Source organism: Pseudorasbora parva, chromosome 3 (genome assembly GCF_024679245.1).
Source record: "Pseudorasbora parva isolate DD20220531a chromosome 3, ASM2467924v1, whole genome shotgun sequence".
In the NCBI taxonomy this organism is placed as follows: domain Eukaryota; kingdom Metazoa; phylum Chordata; class Actinopteri; order Cypriniformes; family Gobionidae; genus Pseudorasbora; species Pseudorasbora parva.
Window position 1 is genome coordinate 24932142 of NC_090174.1, and position 20168 is coordinate 24952309.

Below are 20168 nucleotides of genomic sequence, written 5' to 3' on the forward strand. Positions count from 1 at the left end.
CATGCTCTCACACACGTCTTTTTGTTGTGCTTTAAACAACCAGATACATTTACATTTGTCCGGTTTTGTCTGAAATGCTTTAAGACCACCTGAATTGGTTTGTTTGAGTAATCGGAATTAAATACGTCTCGAAAGAATCTCGGAAGGCATTTAGGCCTACTCCAGGTAATTTCGCAATCAGATTGAAGAAACGAATGAAGGAACCAGTTGTAAAAAGGCCATAACTCTAGGAGCTCAAGAAACACGCGCTGCTGCTGGACTCTATATGTGCGAGCCATATCTTGACAGTCTCGTAAGCTATTATGGTCTCATGTTGTTTCCACCAGCGCAGCACATCGTTTTTATATTTATTTTATTAATTAAAAGAAACAAAGGAGAAGCCTAAAAAAGGTCCGAAGTGCAGGGCTCTAGTGTGAATCTAGGTTCTGTTATTGAGCTGTTCTGTATTCTGCTGTTTGCACAATAAAATAAACACATGAAAAAAATAAAAATAATGGGTCACAGACACTCGTCAATTGTATTTTTATGTAATGCCAAGTCAATATTATAATCTTATCAGTTAACGGTTAATAATCAATTAATGAGCATTGGTGGTCGGTTGGGAAAATTAACCGAAATGAGCATCCCTAGTTCAGACTGCACGATATTAGCCCGAATTTGGAATGATTCGTTTGACATAAGGTGTCGTAGGGAATCGTAAATGAAGTGGATTTTTTTTTTTTTGCTGTCCTTCACGTCGGTTTCCGTCCAGGTTCCGTCACATGGGTGACGCTGACCAACCGGAGCACGGACACTTTTCGCACACAGCTTTCAAAAACAGCGAAACGCAAGAGAGATAATGGTGCGGCTAACTTTAGGTAGAATTATGAAATGGAGAAAAGGTTTGTGGAACTGTGGCAACAGTACTCCTGCATGTACAATGTTTCATCGAGGGACTACCACGACCGAATAATAAAAGAAAAATGCTGGCGAACAATAGTGGAGGCCCTTCAGCAACCCATTGAGTAACATTACTGGAAATGGCTGTAAAAAACATTGCTTTATGGTAATCTTAATAGATGTTTTACAAATACATTGTGGTGGCAAGCTTTTACTACTGGCTAATAATAAAATAATAAAATATTTAATATAAAAAGAACCATCTTTTAGCTCAAGTTCTCTTTGGAGGATTGAAAACCCATACTATCCTCTTCCAGCAAGCTAGGAACGTGTCCATGGTCAGATTTTCTTTCTATATTTGCTCTTTTCTAAAAATAAAACAATAAGCAATGACTGGTCGAGTAGCAACATGTAGTCTGACATGTTTCTTGTCCAGGACACGACAAAATGACTTAATCTGACACACGTAACATAATCTGATCAGATTACGTGACGTGTGTCAGATTATGTGATTTTGACTCCTAAAATCTTGTCGTGTCCTGGACAAGAAACATGTCGGACTACAATCTAGACTATCTAGACTACAGACTTACAGTCTATATATATATATATATATATATATATATATATATATATATATATATATATATATATATAAAATCATATGAAAAGTAAATAAATAACAATTGCAATTATATAAATGATTCCAAAACTTTCTAAATTATAAAGATTGTTGGACTCTGATTTAGTGTGCTCCCTCTGAAAAACAAGCAATAATTAGCTGTCAACCATAATTAACATTTGAAGCATTTTCCCAGTCCAAAAAATTTGAAATGTTTTGAAAGGCCCTTTATCCAATCAAACCAACCCCACCTCTGAATACTTTTATTAACACCCTCCCATCAGTTAGACAGGTACACAACACTCCTGGAAGGCAGCATTGTCTCATAATAGCTAGTGTGGTTTCCTCTAAGTATTATTTGCCTGCCAACACTTGTCTTTGCGCGTGGTGACTGGAAAAGCTTCTACGATGCTGCAGAGGAAATGAGGCCTCTGGCTTTTACTGATCCCACCGCTGCCACCAGCGCGGCCCGTCTCCAGCAGCTCTGCCACATGCCAGACTACGCCGTTGATTCCCAGTTCTGACGCGAGTACATTAGATTGTGTGTTTGTGCCCGCAGGACTGACTGTGCGCCTGTGTTTAGGCCTCTCTGTCAGATGAGTCAGGCTCTGTGATTTATGGTCTCTGAAAAGGTTGCGTTACCAGCGTGCACGGATGGCCCCGCATGGTAAATGGGGAAATTCGGAATTTATTAACATACAATGAATGATGATTAATGGATCAGCGTGGATCTCGCAGTCTCTTTCGAATGTCTCAACACACTTGATGTATGCTGCAATAAAAAGATATGTGCAAACCTCTGTAAAGGCTTTTCCTTACAGTCTAGCCGCTAGCTAACATATAGAGAGGTGTATGATGACGGTTGGGAGGAAGGCGGGGAGAGCTGTCCCGAGTTAGTCTATGAGGACGCGTGGAGTGAACAGGTGAAGTTTTACATGAATTATTTACCATACATTACCAAGAACGTCCTTTGCTTTACCAAGAACTTGCATAGGCGATGAGGAAATGAATAAATTAAAATGGCGAAACGAGCCAAGCAATTTAGGGGGAAATCCGGATGAATTTGCCTGTCCATTCATCACATTTTAACACAATGTTTCTGTTCTGTATATCTTTGACTGCTCTGCGGTGTAGTCAATATCACTTGGAAAAATCTTCAGTGTGCTATTTGAAGGATAGCGTTCACCTCAAGCCCATTACTGGTCTGAACTCTGGGCGGTGTCGGTTTGCTTTTCGCAAGCACGTTTCAGGATTGTTTCCCGTCTAGGCGCCCCACAAAGCCTTCAGAGTTCATGTTGGTCTGAATCTTGACAAAACATGAAAACAAATCCAGATGCAGGATCACATCAAACATGTGGCTGTCGCTTTCACTGCGGTGGAGTTCATTTGTCAGAGGATACTGCACCTCTTTGTAAACTATGAGAATGTGAGGGGACGGTTTATGCAACTAAATAATGTCTTAATGAAAAACTGAAAATGTTGTTCTCTGCTGGTTAGATTATTCGGGGTTAAGGGATATAAAATAGCATTATCTCTTGCTAAAAAACAACAGAAATCAAAAGAAAGTGTCAAAACAAACATGTATGGAATGCCCATACTTGTTTGTGAATAAACAGCGTGTAGTTGTGTAGCGTGTAGTTCCACAAATGTCATACTGGGACAATATGATGAGGAATGGAAATAATCGGGAGGACATTCTGGCAATGAGCAAGAGCTACAGGGTCACACACACATTCACACAGCACAGCAGCCTTTCACTTCATTACCCTCATCCTCCTAATGTGAATCACACTTAGTGAAACAAGCTCGAGCCAAGAGAAAAACTCAGTTTTTCAAAACAAGAAACGTCTGCTAAAACAAGTCACAAATTGAGCCGTATTTATTGTTAAAAGTCGTACGCGAAAGGCAAGGCATGTTTTCCACTTCTGCATGCAATTAGCTAAGCTATTTTGCGATTTTACTTCTAATGATGAACCAAAATATCACAAAGGTTGTTTATTCATTGACCGAATAACCAACTAAATGTAGCAACGGCTATTTTTTTTTTTTGTGTAGGCCTAACGTACTTGTTTTCATGTAACAAACAAACGCAAACGGTGACAGATCGCTATACGGATATTTACTGGCGAATTTTACTGAACATACAATTTTACATCCACGCAAACTGAGGCAATAATCAAACAATCAAAAACGTCCCTACAGTGTGTTTTCTCTCACCTGCAGCGTTTTACTGAATCGTTTACTTCACATGATAAATGAACTGCGTCAGAAACGATTCACTGATTCATTCAAGTCCCGTTTTTTTCTGAACTTGTTTTAGCTAAAAGCTGTTGAGCAAAAGCTTCTAAATGACGGTATTTATTCGGGTTTAACTTCACATTTAATGCTGTAATGGATGTTTTTGTTAAATTGTGTATATTTCACTGACAAAAGCAAAGTAAATTACCTAGTTTATTTAGTATTAAATAACTGCTACAAGTTAAGATATATTTGCGTATCATCACATTTAGCAGGTACAGTGTACTTAATAGCAACACATTTTCTCTCTCTCTCTCTCTCTCTCTCTCTCTCTCTCTCTCTCTCTCTCTCTCTCTCTCTCTCTCTCTCTCTCTCTGTCAGGTGTTTCTTGAATGGGGGAAACACCAAAACAGGCCAGACAAGAACAGGACAAGAAGGGAAAGCCAAAGAGACATGATGCAGAAGAGTGAAAGTGAGAGTGTTAAGCCAAGCATAAAATAACTTCAATCTAACATATTCTCCCAGGACGGCAGGAGGCAAATAGCAATAAGGCATTGGGCCGGAGCTGGAGTGGAGGAATCCGCTGGATCTCAGTGACCCATAGAGGAGAGGGCGGATGGGAGAGATGATGCTACGCAGCAGAGACAAACTGTCTTCAATTAAAGTCCAGGCAAGCAATGCAGGACCACAGATGAGGTGTCAAGAGGTTCAGCTGTGGATACTCAGGAGCTTGTGCGGCAAAAGTGAATTTGGGAATTCAAGTGAATGTGTTAGTGCGCGTGTGTAGATAAAAGCAGGACTGGACTTTTTCCACAATTGGTCATGGACAACTTCAGCCTGTTAGAAGATAAACTATCTACTATATACAATGAAATGGTAACAGTTTACAATAAGGTTATTACAATAAATTAATTATTGGAAATATCATATCTAGAGCATCTAGATATATATCTAGAGCACTTTTTTGGCATTGTCAGGATTATACAGCATTTACCATAAGATATAATTTGGCCCGTATACGACAATTCAGATTCAGAAGGCGTTTTGCTTTTCTTTATAGACACACAAAGGCTGAAGCAGTTTTTTGCCTTGTAAGATACAAGCTGGATTTGGCTGGTTTTCTGGTTCATATAGAGCATGTGCCAGACACTCAACCCTTCCAACTCAAATGATTCACTCCATGATCAGGACGAGAACGGAATAACATAGCATTTTAATTCAAAGACTTTATTCACAATATATGCATGTGTATTCAATTCCCTGTCCCCTTCCAAAGGAATTTTATTAATTATCAGGTTTATGGTTTTATATTTACATTAAATCATTATAAGCATTTATCTCCATTGAAGTTAAAAATTAATTGATTGTGAAAATGATGTTATGTATTAATGCATTGAGGTAACAGCTGTTGCACATATCGTTCGCTGCTACAAATCAGCGTTTTGCTGTTTAGCGTGTGAATTACGTTAGCAATTAATCAACAGTGTAGGAATTTAGAAATGCTCACTTTAAGTTGTTGCTGTACTATTTAATGGGATGTTATTTGTTTGAGGTGACTGAAGAAGTTTACAGTAAAACAATAATTGGTATATTACATTGTAAAACTGAACCTGGATGCAAAAAAACGTCAAAAGAGTCAAAAGAAGGCTTAATCAGTTCTTTATTTATAGTTATAGTCTAATTAATGGTCTTAAGTTACAACTTTTTATTTATTGTTGTTTATTATAAAAGTTTAAACATTTTTATTTCAACCAAAAAAAAAAAATTATTATGTTTTAAAAGAAACAAATCCTTGCATAGAGAAAAATGCAATAAATCAAAAGTGACAGTAAATAATTTGACATTGTCGCAAAATATTTATATTTTAAATAAATACTTTTTTTTTTTTCAAAGAGTCCTGGAACAAAATCATGTTTTCCACAAAATGAGTAGTATAAATAAAGTAAATTAATGAATAGTTAAAAAAAGCAGCACAGCTGTTATTAATATAATTATTAATAAAAATAAGAAGAAGAAGAAGAAGAAGAAGAAGAAGAAGAAGAAGAAGAAGAAGAAGAAGAAGAAGAAGAAGAAGAAGAAGAAGAAGAAGAAGAAGAAGAAATGTTTGAAAACTAGAGTAATGATTCTAAAATTCAGCTTTGTCATCACAGGAACAAATTGCATATGAAAACATATTAAATAAATATAGATACTTTACATTGTAATAATATTTCATAATATTACTGTTTTACTGTATTTTGCATAAAAATGCAGTCTACGAGTATTATAATTACACATTTTACCTTTTTTTTTTTTTTTTTTTTTTTTGAGTACCCAGGATCCACAAACCCCTTTTTAAGAATCGCTGAGCTAAAAACTTATGTGAGTGTGTACAAGATGTGTATGTACTTATGCATAGAGATTTCTGGGACCGCTGTCATCTCCAATTGTGTAATGCGAATAATCTACACACTCCTTTCTCTCCCTCTCCTTACCGGACTGGATGCCAGGATGCACATGTGAACGACAGAAAGTCAGTAACCTGCAGAAGAACTTCAGCAGAGGCTTATCTGGTCCACACACAGCCACACATCATCTGAAACTTCCTACTCACCCCGTTCCAGAAATGTTTCATTTCACCTCTCCCTCTCCTTCTCCTTCTCTCCAGAGCTTTGCATTTGAAATTGAACAGACACCAAACCAATTTATCATCGGCTGTCACATGTCATGTCCAAGGCCTTTAGCACAAGCACCTACAGTACGCTTTGTATTTATCCCTTTGTTGTAGCTAAGGAGCTAGACAATACAACCTGCTATTAAAAACAGACGAGGGAAGAAATGAGGAAAGGTGAACGAGAATGACAAAGCGTTCTCGCCGAATGTTGTGAATTCGTTGCTCGCCATCGCCGAGGTTGTGAACCCCACCACGGCTAGAGCAGCATATTTCTGGCAGGCAATCAGATGAGGAAAGCTGCCAAGCGCTGGGGCTAAGAGAATGAAAAGAGGTCACGCCAGATCTTTTATGACATTAACATGCTAACACACTAGCATACACACTGCGTCAAAATGCTGCGTGGTGGTTTTCAGTTCCTGAGCATTTTGACAGTTCCCTTACGTTGTCATTGTGTGTAAAAGAGCAGCTAAGACATTATTATAAATGTCTCTTTTTATGTTCCACAGAAGAAATATAGTTATACAGGTGAGTGACAGTTTTCTCAATCTGGAGTGTTCCTTAAAATACTATTTTCAAATAGTACACACACACACACACACACACACACACACACACACACACACACACACACACACACACACACACACACACACACACACACACACACACACACACACACACACACACATATATATATATATATATATATATATATATATATATATATATATATATAATATTGCTAATGTTCTATTATATTATATTATTAAAAAAATCTCTTATGTTCACTGAGGCTGTATGGATTAGCGAAAAAATGCAGTAAAATTGTGAAATATTATTACAATTAAAATGCACAAAAAATCGATTTAATGTTTTCACATTTAATTTATTCCTGTGATGACAAAGCCGATTTTCCAGCACCCACCTGATACATATTTTCAGAAATATACGATGTATAGAAAGTTCAAAAGAACAAAAGAATGACAATTGTTTGAAACAGAAGTCTTCCGCATTATATATGTCTTAACTGTCACTTTTGATCAATTTAATGCATCCTTAATAAATAAAAGCATTATTTAAAACAAATTCTATACTAACCCCAAACTTTTGAACGGTATTGCTTTTTTCTAAAAAGAAAAATAAAGAAAGCAAAAACCATCTCACAGGGAGATTTCTGAAGATTCTCATGTACAAATGTCGAAGTTTCATGTATGAACTGATTCACTAAATTCAGTCAGATTTCCCAACGCTACAAGAGGACAGTTTCCAGAATGTGTTTGCTTATTTCCTCAGCTGGCTCATCTGTAAATTACTGTGAAAGCTATTATTTTAAAGCTCTATCAGAGCTACTGTCACTAAAAAATGTAGTCTCTGTCACTAACTCTGTCACTTCTTCCCAACAGGTTTCACCTCTCATCAAACTGAAACAAACTGACACAAAATATTCCTCATGATAGCGATCTGAACTTATTCATTTAACATCCAGTCCTTCATGATACTGTAAGAAACCATATGCATTGTCATCTTCGCTTTTACGGTATTGGCTTACAGTTGTAGAAAGAATGATATGGGACACTTATTCCATCGACATCTGGAAAAATCCTAAGCACTTTGTTCTTTTCCAGCACAGGGAAAAAAAGTGGTAGCCTATAGTGTGCTATTTTCTGATTTACCGGAGGCATGTTTCATCTAATTTTACAGTCGAATTAAACGCAAACATAGGCAGCTACTAGGAGCAAAATAAGGCCCAGCCAACTGGCAGCAGGCAGAGTTCGATCTCATGCCATCTCTTTCCTTGAAATAGCACCTCACACTCCACTGGCCTTTCAAACATCCTGCCAAACAATGCTTCACCGCTTTGTGAATTCACAACACGAAAGTTTTGTTCTTGTATCACACAAATATGTGCATTTAACGTGTTCGACATTTCAAAATGGCAAAAATCATAGTTTAGTGTAAAAAAAATGCAGGGGTGTATTTGTACTAAATGAAAAATAAATAATTGTATGAATGTACATCTGTGAAAACTTTGAATGTTCTTTAAAGTCTCTTAATCTTAACAAGGCTGCATTTCTTCACTGTAAAAATTGCTGGGTTAGAAACAACCCAAGTTGGGTTAAAAATGGACAAAACCAGAAATTGGTTTCAAACAACCCAATTTTTGGGTTTGTCCATCTTCAACCCAACTTGGGTTGTTTTTAACCCAGCACTTTTTAGAAGGTTTGATCAAAAATACAGTAAAAATGGTAATACTGTGAAATATTATTGCAATTAAAAGTAGCTACTTCAGTCTTCAGTCAAATTATATTTCAGCTTTTTTTTTTTTTTTTGTGGAAATCATGATACACTGCCAAAAACAAGATAAAAAAAAAATCATACTTTTATTTAGAAAAGGCACATTAAATTGATAAAAAAAGAAAAGAAAGTAAATGCATTTATGAAATTATAAATACTGCAAAGAAAATTATATTTATAATCAATGCTGTTCTTTTGAACCTTCTATCTATCAAAGAATCATGGAAAAACACATACGTTTCCAAAAACAACTGTGTTTAACATTAATAATAATAATAAGAAATGTTTCTTTAGCACCAAATCATCATATTAGAATGATTTCTGAAGGATCATGTGACACTGATGACTGGAGTAATGATGCTGAAAATGTAGCTTTGCCATCACAGGAATACATTTCATTTCAAAATATATTACAACAGAAACCTATTCATTTATATTGTAATAATATTTCACAGTATTACTGTTTTTACTGTATTTTTCATCAAATAAATTGAGCCTTGGTGACTACTTTCAAAAGCATTCCAAAAACCTTAATGTTTCCAAACGTTTGACCGGTTCTACACTTTTCAAGGAGGATGTTGTAGTCGTGTTTTCAAGTTCATATTGTTAGAGTAAAGTGTGAACGTGGTGGTTAAATCTTGACTCGTGAGGTGTGTTCACATTAGCGATTTGCAGCCAAAAAAGGTCCACTGTCCATTATTAATATTGTAGTGATGTATGAAGCACAGATCACACAACAGTCACTTTCAAACAAAGCAGCTTTCTGTTGCTCAACAAACTTGAACCCGATGCAAAAACTGGTAATCTTTCGGCCGCATGCGACATTCCCAAACGTATGGATTCCTGTTAAAATGACTGGATTTTGTCTGCCCCTACAATAGCATAACAATAGTAAACGTGATTGCGCATTAAGCTTTTATAACTCTTTTTAACCGTGTTTTATATGAGTGCATATATAATGCGTAGCCTATGAAACAAACGGTTCAGAGATGGGTTTCAGGTGACACTGCTTACTCGAAGGTAATTAGCGTAGCTGCCTAGCTTTATAAAAAAGTCACTAACAGAGTGCTGACAGCGGCCGAGCGCTGACACCGCATCTCTTTAATCAGTGAAACGTAGGCCCATTTTTCCCTCCTGCCTGGTCCGGGGATTGTTCGCTGGTCAAAGCTGCCGGAGGACACAAATGAATGTCGACTGAGGCACGGACAATAGCAGGCGTAAGGTTACAGCATGTAAATGATTGCGCGGAGGCCTTTTCTAAGGAAGCTGCCATGTCCCGCAGTGCGCGTGTCATATTCGGGGGAAGGGGGGGGCGGCAGGGCCTGCTCCTCACAGAACAATGACACTGAGATCTGGTGAGAGGAGAGTGGTTAATAGATCCAGACAAACCGTACGCATCTCCTGACGGACGAATCATCGTCTAGCACCGTTTCAGTTCGGCGGGGCTTAACAAGAAGTGACTGACTTTACAATAACGCCATCATTTGCTTTGCCGAGAACTGAATGAGTGACAGACGACCCCAACTCCACCAGCTGCACGACTGTCACCTGGAATACGTTCTGTCATCTCCAGAATATTCTTGATTCAAGAATATACAACAAAACACTCTCGTGAGAATTCACACCTAGGGTGACACCGATGATATGAGCGAGAGCGACAGGGAGAGAGACTAAGCCGAGCGATTGCATCTTTACGTGAGAGTTAATATGGACGTGAAAATGAATATTTCACCCGGATTATTAGATGCGGCTTGGCACCGGCTGTACCGCTAACAGACACAGGATATTGGCTTTTGCAGACCAGTATTTTGTTGTTTGACATCCCTGGCGAGGTCTGCGGGGTTCGGCAAACCAGTGCAAGCTGGGAGGTGTAAGGGTCATCGCAATGAAACAGTGCTGTCGAGCTTTTGATTCACACAACAGCTGACGCGCACTCACACAGAGTCGAGCTACGCCAGATGCATCGAAAACAGGGCGGAGAGAAAGTTATAATGATCTGCACTGTATCGCAGGCTTTTCATTGGAAAAATACGATTATTTATAGGATTTGAAAGAATAAACCCTATCAATAAACACGCATTATATAGTTTAATCATTCAAAAATTGAACCCTCATATCCTGTTAAAACAGACTTTTTCTATTATTATTTTAGAAATAAATACAATTTCCCTTCAAATTATTTTACTGTGATCCTCTGAACTAATCAAACCCAGTAAAGCTTTAGTATGCATAAAAGATTTATAGTTCTATTTCACCACACAATCGATTTTCAGAAATGTGACTGATATTCAATCTAGTGACTGTTTCTGTCATTTTGAATCCAGAAAAAAAACACACTGTAGAAAAATAAAATGAAATAAAGGAGTGCATCTCTGTATCTACAATAATTTGTACATCACTCAGAGTATTATTATTATTTGTATTATTTTTTTTTATATATATAAATGTATTTATGTACTACATCAGGCCCAAGAAATGCGACCCTTTCCATGGAGAAATCATGTTATCAAGTCAAAATTCTGTTTGAATTTATAATGCTATCATTTAAGAAACGTCTGAACATGAAGGATATGTGCATTCAGTTTTAAATAAATGTGTGCCTAGTGTTTTTTGTGCGTAATTTGTGTATGTAGTGTGCGGATAAATGCCCCCCAAAAATGTACACCAAGCCTTTTTTTTTTCTTTCCGCAATTTAATTAATAGTAAAATTCTTTCAACATGAATTGAATAATCTTTATGTCATTTAATTGAATAATTGAACAATCAATCAATTATTAAATTAAATGACGTAAGGATTATTCCATTCAATTTGATGGCATTCACTATTAATTTGTGTAAATCAACAACAACAAAAATAAGCTTCACATTTTTTGGAGTGTAGATCCTTCTGTTCCTCTTTATACACCACCAAACTGTCCTGAAACCACAAAAAGCTCACTGCAGAATGCAATCCCCCAACACAACTTTTCTGACCGTGCACTGTCTGTGACCTACCAAATCCTCGGAATGTGCCTCGCCACGAAGAATCCAAAATTACGCCTCCCTTTTTGTTTTAACCCAGACCAGATTGTCATTGTGCCGTTAAGGGTTCGTCTCTCTGGAGCCTTGAAGGCTTTACACTACAAGACCCTTGAGAGACAGAAGAGTCTCATCTTAAGGCCACCCCTCGTCCTGAGACTCGTAGACCCCAAAAATCTGCTTATTCAGACGGCTAATATCGTCTCCCCAACTTCCTCTGACCTCCGAGAGGCTCCATTTGAGAGACCTAGAAGAATTAAAGGGAAAGATCTGTTGTTATTTCTAAAGGAAGATGAGCGGAGTGGACTGGAAAGGAAAGGACTAATCCGGCAATGCTAAGATGTGAATGTTCTTAATGGGACCCAGGTGACAATATGCTGACCAGCACCACGGTCCAGCCGTTATAAGCCGGGGTTAGAGGTGTGAGAGAGAGAAAAAGCAAGCAAGGAAGGAAAGAAAGAAAGGGGAACAGGTTAAGGGGTAGTGAGGGGACGTGTGTATATGTGTTGGGAAGTACACAGACTGCGGAAAGAAAGAACTTGGGCCGCTAAGTGATACACAATCCTTAAGTCTTTACATACACACAGAGGGATTTTGACACAAAAGCCTTTGGTCTTCTCCTGTCTGCTTTATGTCATGTCTCATGCCCCGTCTGCAACATCACAAAAGACATGACGGACACAAAGCACCTTCAGCACATCATAATGCAAACAAATACTGTACGTTCAGACAGATTGAATTACAGGGTGAATCAAAACGTACACGTTGGCAAGTAAAAAAATCACTTTATGTCTGTGTTATTGACAGACTCCTGCAATGCATTAGTTAACAAGAATTTGTATTTTTTTCATGCATTTTATGAAAAAGTGTTTTGTTGGTACAACATATTTTGATTATTTTATGATTGCCAGTGTTGACATTACATTGCGGTATTGATGTAAACATGGAAATAAGAAGATTTAAAAATGGTCACGTACAGCTTCTGTTTATTTTTATATTTTACATATCTTTTTAAAGTCAATTAAGAAAGTCTGGCTATAAATATTACGGATATTAAGGATTCCTATGTTTTTTCTTCGAAAGAAGAAAGTATGATCTTGCTTCTTCATTTCACCAATGCAGTGAGACTGAGTTTGGAAGAACAACGCTGCCCCCTTCTGCTAAATATGAAAAGTTCTCAGCCTTTGTTTAAGTGGTAAAATGACAATAAATATAGAAGTTCAGGCGTTTATGACAAAAAAAAAAATACCGGATATTCCACAGGACTGACTATAGTCAGTTGCAATATATATATATATATATATATATATATATATATATATATATATATATATATATATATATATATATATATATATATATATATATATATATATATATATATATATATATATATATATATATATATATATATATATATATATATATATATATATATATATATATACATACATAAGATATATATATAAGATATTTTTTTTGTATATATACTCTAAGATATATACGATATATGAGATATATATGAGACCACTTAACATTGAGAAATCATTAACATTGAGAAATCTTATATATAGTTGCTTATTAGCATGCATATTACTAGGATATTGGCTGTTTATAATGCACATTAACACCTACTTCTGCAAGACCTTATTCTACATCCCTTAATCCCACCCAATACCTAAATGTATCAATTTACTTCCTATTAATAAGCCATAATGAGGACTATATTGAGGCAAAAGTCGCAGTTAATTAGTGAGAATCGGACCCTAATCCTGATATTCCAAATGTAAATGTTGTGAAGTCTAGCATTATACTTCAAATATTGCTGAAAAACTGTCATTGATAGTTAAATGATAAAGAAAGAATACATTTCAGTATACAATAACTTCATATCATAATAAATAAGGACCTCTTTTCATTTGAAATCACATGGCAGAGCACATGGTTTGAAAGTCTCAGAATAACTCATGTGGACATGAATCACTGGCTGCTCGGTGTATCTGACTGTCACGCTGACATTTAGACGAGTTTTAATCAACCAATCAAATCAATACATCAAGTCTAAGAGCAATAAAGGAGACGAGCACCAAACACAAGTGCAACCGCACTCACACACAGACTGGAAATAAAGTTTGTCACTGTCGAGACAGCCCAATCACAGAGAATGCTGTGAAGCCACAGCTATGCTTCGTCCCCCTAAAACACACCACACCACACCATAAAACACAGCAATGTTTCACATGCAAATGACAGAGGAGCACTTTCGAGAGCCACTTTAAAGTAGCCAACCCCCCACCCCACCCCACCTCTTTCAAAAGCTCTGCAGCAGAATAACTCTAACTTGCTAATTTCTATGGGTCAGCTGGAGAGGGAAAGACATGTCAATCACTCTCATATGTAGAGTTTGTCTTTCTAAAAACAGGGATGTCTGGGTGTTTCCATGGCCACTAATCTCCCCCTGAACAGTTACATGCACACTCACACCCATCCCGACACATTCCCGCAGTTGACTAGTTCAATTCAAAGTACCTAATCACAAGCACATGAAATGCTCCTGGTGAGTTGGATTTATTATTTTAAATGTATTATATATATATATATATATATATATATATATATATATATATATATATATATATATATATATATATATATATATATATATATATATGATTTCCCTTTCCTGCTTTGCTGATGTGCTAGTGGATTTTAATATATGGCATTTTACTTTTTGTTGTTCTCTCTAAACTTTTGCTGACTTTTCTGAGATATTTATATTGTTTAAGCTAAAACATTATTTGTTACATATTTTTTACACTTTCTTTCTTTCTTTCTTTCTTTCTTTCTTTCTTTCTTTCTTTCTTTCTTTCTTTCTTTCTTTCTTTCTTTCTTTCTTTCTTTCTTTCTTTCTTTCTTTCTTTCTTTCTTTTAGAATAACTGAAAATTAGCTTTTTGTGACTTTTGACATTAGGATATGATATAATATAATATAGTATCTGATAACATTGATTAGAGAAGTCTCTGAGTAGACATTTTAGTAGTGTGTAATTATATATTTAAAAAAAAAACAATCGCAAATATAAAACGCAAATATATGTGAATATCTTGTATATGTTATTTTTCAATTCAAAAGTTAAAAAAAAACTATTTTTTAAATCAAACATCATATTTGATATTTTAGATCAAAATGTAAAATACTACTACTACTACTACTACAACTAATAATAATAATAATAATAATAATAATAATAATAATAATAATAATAATAATAATAATAATAATAATAATAATAATAATAATAATAATAATAATAGACAAGTGTTATAGGTTATAGACCCGCTAACATTGCCAGGAAAAAAAAAAAAAACATGCAAAAGAAATACAGAAAAAAGACAAATAAATTATATAAAATCGATATACAGTACAATCTCCTAGACTTCTTGTCTCCTTCAGATGTGACTGTTTTAGATGCAGCACATGAGCATATTCTATACCTTCTGCTTGGAAATTAAATATTCATGGCTTACCTAGCTGTCTATTGTCTTCAGGCTAGTGGGAGAGCTGTACACGTCTAGAAATGGCGCCTCATAAATCATATATACACTATAGACATATACATTAATGTACAACGTGTCTGCTTCTGTGTAAATATGCACAATAAAACAACTGCTTGGGTGTTTAACTCTATTTACTGCCCACCATCTAATGTTGCAGATATTGCTAAGTTGTCATGCACTTTTGTTAATAACAGGCTACTAAGAGAGAAGGGGGGGGGGGGGGGGGGTAGAGAGGGAGAGGGTAAAATAAAAGGGAAAAAATGGGAAGGTGTCTATTTTGCCCTGTTCTGTCATGTGAATCCTTTAACTGTGCCAGACGTGCACTGCGGCCCCCTTCAATTAAACAGGAAAATTGATGTGTTTCATTAATTATGTCAGTAATATCATAAATCATGAGTGGACTGAGTAATTAATTATTTTCTCCTGATGTAAGGAACATGACAGGGCAGAGAGATAAGTATGAGGGGGGTGGGACGACAGAACGGGGACTCACACGCGTTTTCTCTGGCCTCTGGGACAGGACACAAAGAGCTTTTACAATTTAATGTGTAGCTAGGAAACGGTAAAGACTTTCCCTACCCTCTCACAGATAAACAGTCACACTTTTGACCAAATTATACCTCATATTATATTGTTTGTAAAACTAGAGGTAATTAAAGACAAGTAGTGATATATTAGTGTTACATAGTTATATTGTTGCCTATATTTATTTAGTTTCATTTAGATTCATTTAACATTCTATTAATAAAAATGGTAATGATAACAATAAACATTTTATTTTATTAAGATTATTATTATTGTTAAACATATAATCTTAAATTATGTATATAATTTTATTAACTTCTGCAAATCAAATTCTCAGTTTATCTTAGTTGTATTGCTTTACTGAAAGAAAAAGGATGTATGAAAATATAACATTTTTATTGCATAGGCTACTCTGTAGTCTGGAGTAGAAATGAAAAAAATGAAAAGTCATAAAACAGGGAAATTGGAACATATGGATTATAAGACAACGTAATTGTACCATATTTAAATACTTTTTAAATATGTGTGTGTGTGTGTGTGTGTGTGTGTGTGTGTGTGTGTGTGTGTGTGTGTGTGTGTGTGTGTGTGTGTGTGTGTGTGTGTGTGTGTGTGTGTGTGTGTGTGTGTGTGTGTGTGTGTGTGTGTGTGTGTGTGTGTGTGTGTGTGTGTGTGTGTGTGTGTGTGTGTGTGTGTGTGTGTGTGTGTGTGCGTGTGCGTGTGTGCCTGGTATTCCTATGTTATGGGGACCAAATGTCCCAGCAAGCATAGCACTACCAGTAAATTTTGACCTCATGGGGAAATTATTTTGGTCACCATGAGGAAAACCAAGGTTATAAATCATACTAAATGAAGTGTTTTGAAAATGAAGAGTTCAGATGCAAAAGCCTTTAAAAGCTAGTCAAAAATGAGATAATGAAACTGCGTGGATGCTCTCCACATATAGTATATGTTCATAAAATACTTTCACTTCAAACCCACTGAATCCCAGCCTCAGCCCATTCAGAAGTACCGGTACTTAGGTAGAAACTTATACATGGAAGTCTGACAAAAATGCTTATTTTAAAGAAAAACAGCAGACGGATTATTTAGAGGATTTTGCATCTGAATTCTTCATGTATAAATGCAGAATTGTTTTTGTCATGAGTAGGTTTAGGAGTATGTAGGGGGGTAGAATATGTTTGTACAGTATAAAAACAAAATGTCTATAGAATGTCACTATAAAAATAGTGTGTGGGGGGGGGGGGTACAGTGTGTGTGTGTGTGGGGGGGAGGGGGGTACTTGTTTATATTACAATGTCCCCACAACGTAATATAAACCTGAGATCACCTACATTGTGGGGAGCAGCCAACGGTTCCCACAGTTTAAATGGATTTATAAACATACTTATGTTTTTTTTTTTTTTTTTTAATCTAAAAATGCAGAATGTTTCCTGTGATGGATAGGTTTAGGGGCAGTGTAGGGGGACAGAAAATACTGTAGAATGTACAGTTTGTACAGTAAATAAACACACAACGTGTGTGTGTGTGTGTGTGTGTGTGTGTGTGTGTGTGTGTGTGTGTGTGTGTGTGTGTGTGTGTGTGTGTGTGTGTGTGTGTGTGTGTGTGTGTGTGTGTGTGTGTGTGTGTGTGTGTGTGTGTGTGTGTGTGTGTGTGTGTTCACATTTTAATTTTTACGTTAAAAAAAATCTTTGTAATTTCATCATGCAAGAATAATACCCAAAGTTAATGTAAAAATGTATAAATTAAATAGATTAAAAAAAGTAATAATAATAATAATAAGGGAAAGGGGGATGAAGTAAAGTAAATAAACAATCACATTCTCAGAATGTTTTTGTGATGTATATGCAGCATAAACTAAAGCAGAGGCACAAGTGTTTCTCGGGAGTTCAGTTCTCTCAGAGCGCATCTCAGCTCTGCCTATCGATCCAAACCACAGAGACAGAGATCTATGTGTGTGTGTGTGTGTGTGTGTGTGTGTGTGTGTGTGTTAGGGGGAGTGAAAGTAAACATTGCTTGGGACGACAAAACACTGTTCCCACTGGGACACTGGTCTGTCTGCCTCCTCCCCAGCACACACACACACACACACACACACACACACACACACACACACACACACACACACACACACACACACACACACAGAGAGAGAGAGACAGTATTAGTGGGGACATAGGCAGCTAAGCAAGGCTTTAATATCAACTGAGGACTCTTGTGTTTAATCAAGAGTGTTCCTCTTTTGTTCTCAGGCTCAGGGAGAGACCTGTGGACCAGTGTAGGAAAGGTTAATGCTAAAGGGTCAAGTGATTTCACACCCGAGACGCCAACCGCCTCGACACTGAGCTCCGCCACATCCCACAATGATGACATAGTCACTCTGATTTATGGCCTGAAGGAGGTGGAGGAGCTGGGAGGGAATCACACTGTTATCTTATGATAATGATGTCACATAAACACAACAAAAGAATAGCAAATACCAAAAGACAAAAACTAGACACCTCCCACACACCTTAAATCTGTGTGGAAATTCAATAAACGGATAGTTAATCCAAAGAAAAGACGATTCTCTCATCATTTACTCACCCTCATGTCGGACTTATGTGTTAAACAAAAGTAGACGTTTATCTTATCCAAGCAGTTCTTTTCCATTTTAGAGAAATGAATAGGCTACTTTTATTAAACAAGGAGGCATTAAGAGTAAAGACATTTATAATGTTACAAAAGTTTTCTCTTTCAACTGAATGTTCTTTTGAACTTTCTATTCATTAAAGAAAAAATATTAAGCATCACACCTGTTTCAACATTGATGATAATAATGAGAAATCTTTCCTCAGCACTAAATCGGCATATTCATGATTTCTGAAAGGATCACATGACACTGAAGAGTAATGATACTGAAAATCCAGCTTTGCCATCACAGGATTAAAATTGAATTAGGAATCAATTATTTTAAATTGTAATAATGTTTCACAACATTTCTGTTTTTACTGTATTTGTTATAAGACAAATGCAGCCTTGGAGAGACTTCTTTTGATCCCAAACTTTTGAATGGTAGTGAATATATTTGTCTTATTCATTTTTGATAAGTAGGTGAGCAAGAAGTGTCAAAAAAGTAATAAAAAATCACATTATATATATATATATATATATATATATATATATATATATATATATATATATATATATATATATATATATATATATATATATATATATATATATAAAATATATTTGTTCAAATATATTTGATTTTTTTTCTAGCTCAGTCCTAAATATTTAATCAGATAAAATGTGTTCTTCATGAGCACAATCTCTATAAATGTGTTTTGAAATCCTGAGCCAGTGATCACAAATGACTGCAAAAGTCATGGAAACTCATTACTCAAAAAGGACGTGGGAACTTACAGTCATCTTAAGTGGGACAGATTTTAATGTGGAAGAAAATGGGAGAACATCTAATGATATTTTATTTTGTCTCTGGATGCTGAATCATGAAATTTTGGCCCATCCTTAAAGATGCCCATTGGATGGTAGTGCTAGTTAATATGGTAGTTAAAATGACTATGAACCAGACTGTCTAATAGAAAAAAAGAGTCACAGTTTCCACCTGTAACTTGACTATTAGAATATGGAGAGCTTCCAAACTGGGATTGATTTCCTCCACACATACTGATAAAACACCAAGCGAATAAATGTAAATGCAATCTCGGGAAACAGTTGCTTGTTATAAGCCTTTAAAACTAAGAAGCTGCGGTGAAGACTACTGATCAGATGCAAAGTTAGGATTTCAATTCCATATGAGAGAGAGAGAGAGAGAGAGAGAGAGAGAGAGAGAGAGAGAGAGAGAGAGAGAGAGAGAGAGAGAGAGAGAGAGAGAGGAAGGGGCTAATGAAAAACAAGATGGATGCAGTCTGAAAGGCTGATTGTGGGATTATTAATTGTTTTCAGTTTCCACCCATGTGATAATGATAGAGAGATTTCCAGTGGAAGTTGAGAGAGTGTATTCTATTGGACTGATTATTTATTGTTTGAGGTATTGACGTGCATGTGTGTTCAGAATAGTGAGGCTGAATGTAATGGCTCATCTGTGATAAGAGCACACATTAATTCCATTGTCTCTGTTTCACCCAAACTCACTTCTTTATTTGTTATCTTTCACAGGAAGTGCTTGTTATGCGGTTCGTGCCACATTAATACCAAATTAAGCTTCAATTATATTGTTTTCAGTTTTTTTATTGGCATTTTATACAAACTTATATATTAGTATAATATTTAGGTTTGCCATGGCTGTCAAATCCCTGGAGATCATTTTCTCAGATTGTTTTTCAATTTTATTTTACGTATTATTATTTATGTTGTTTATGTACTATAAAGTATAAT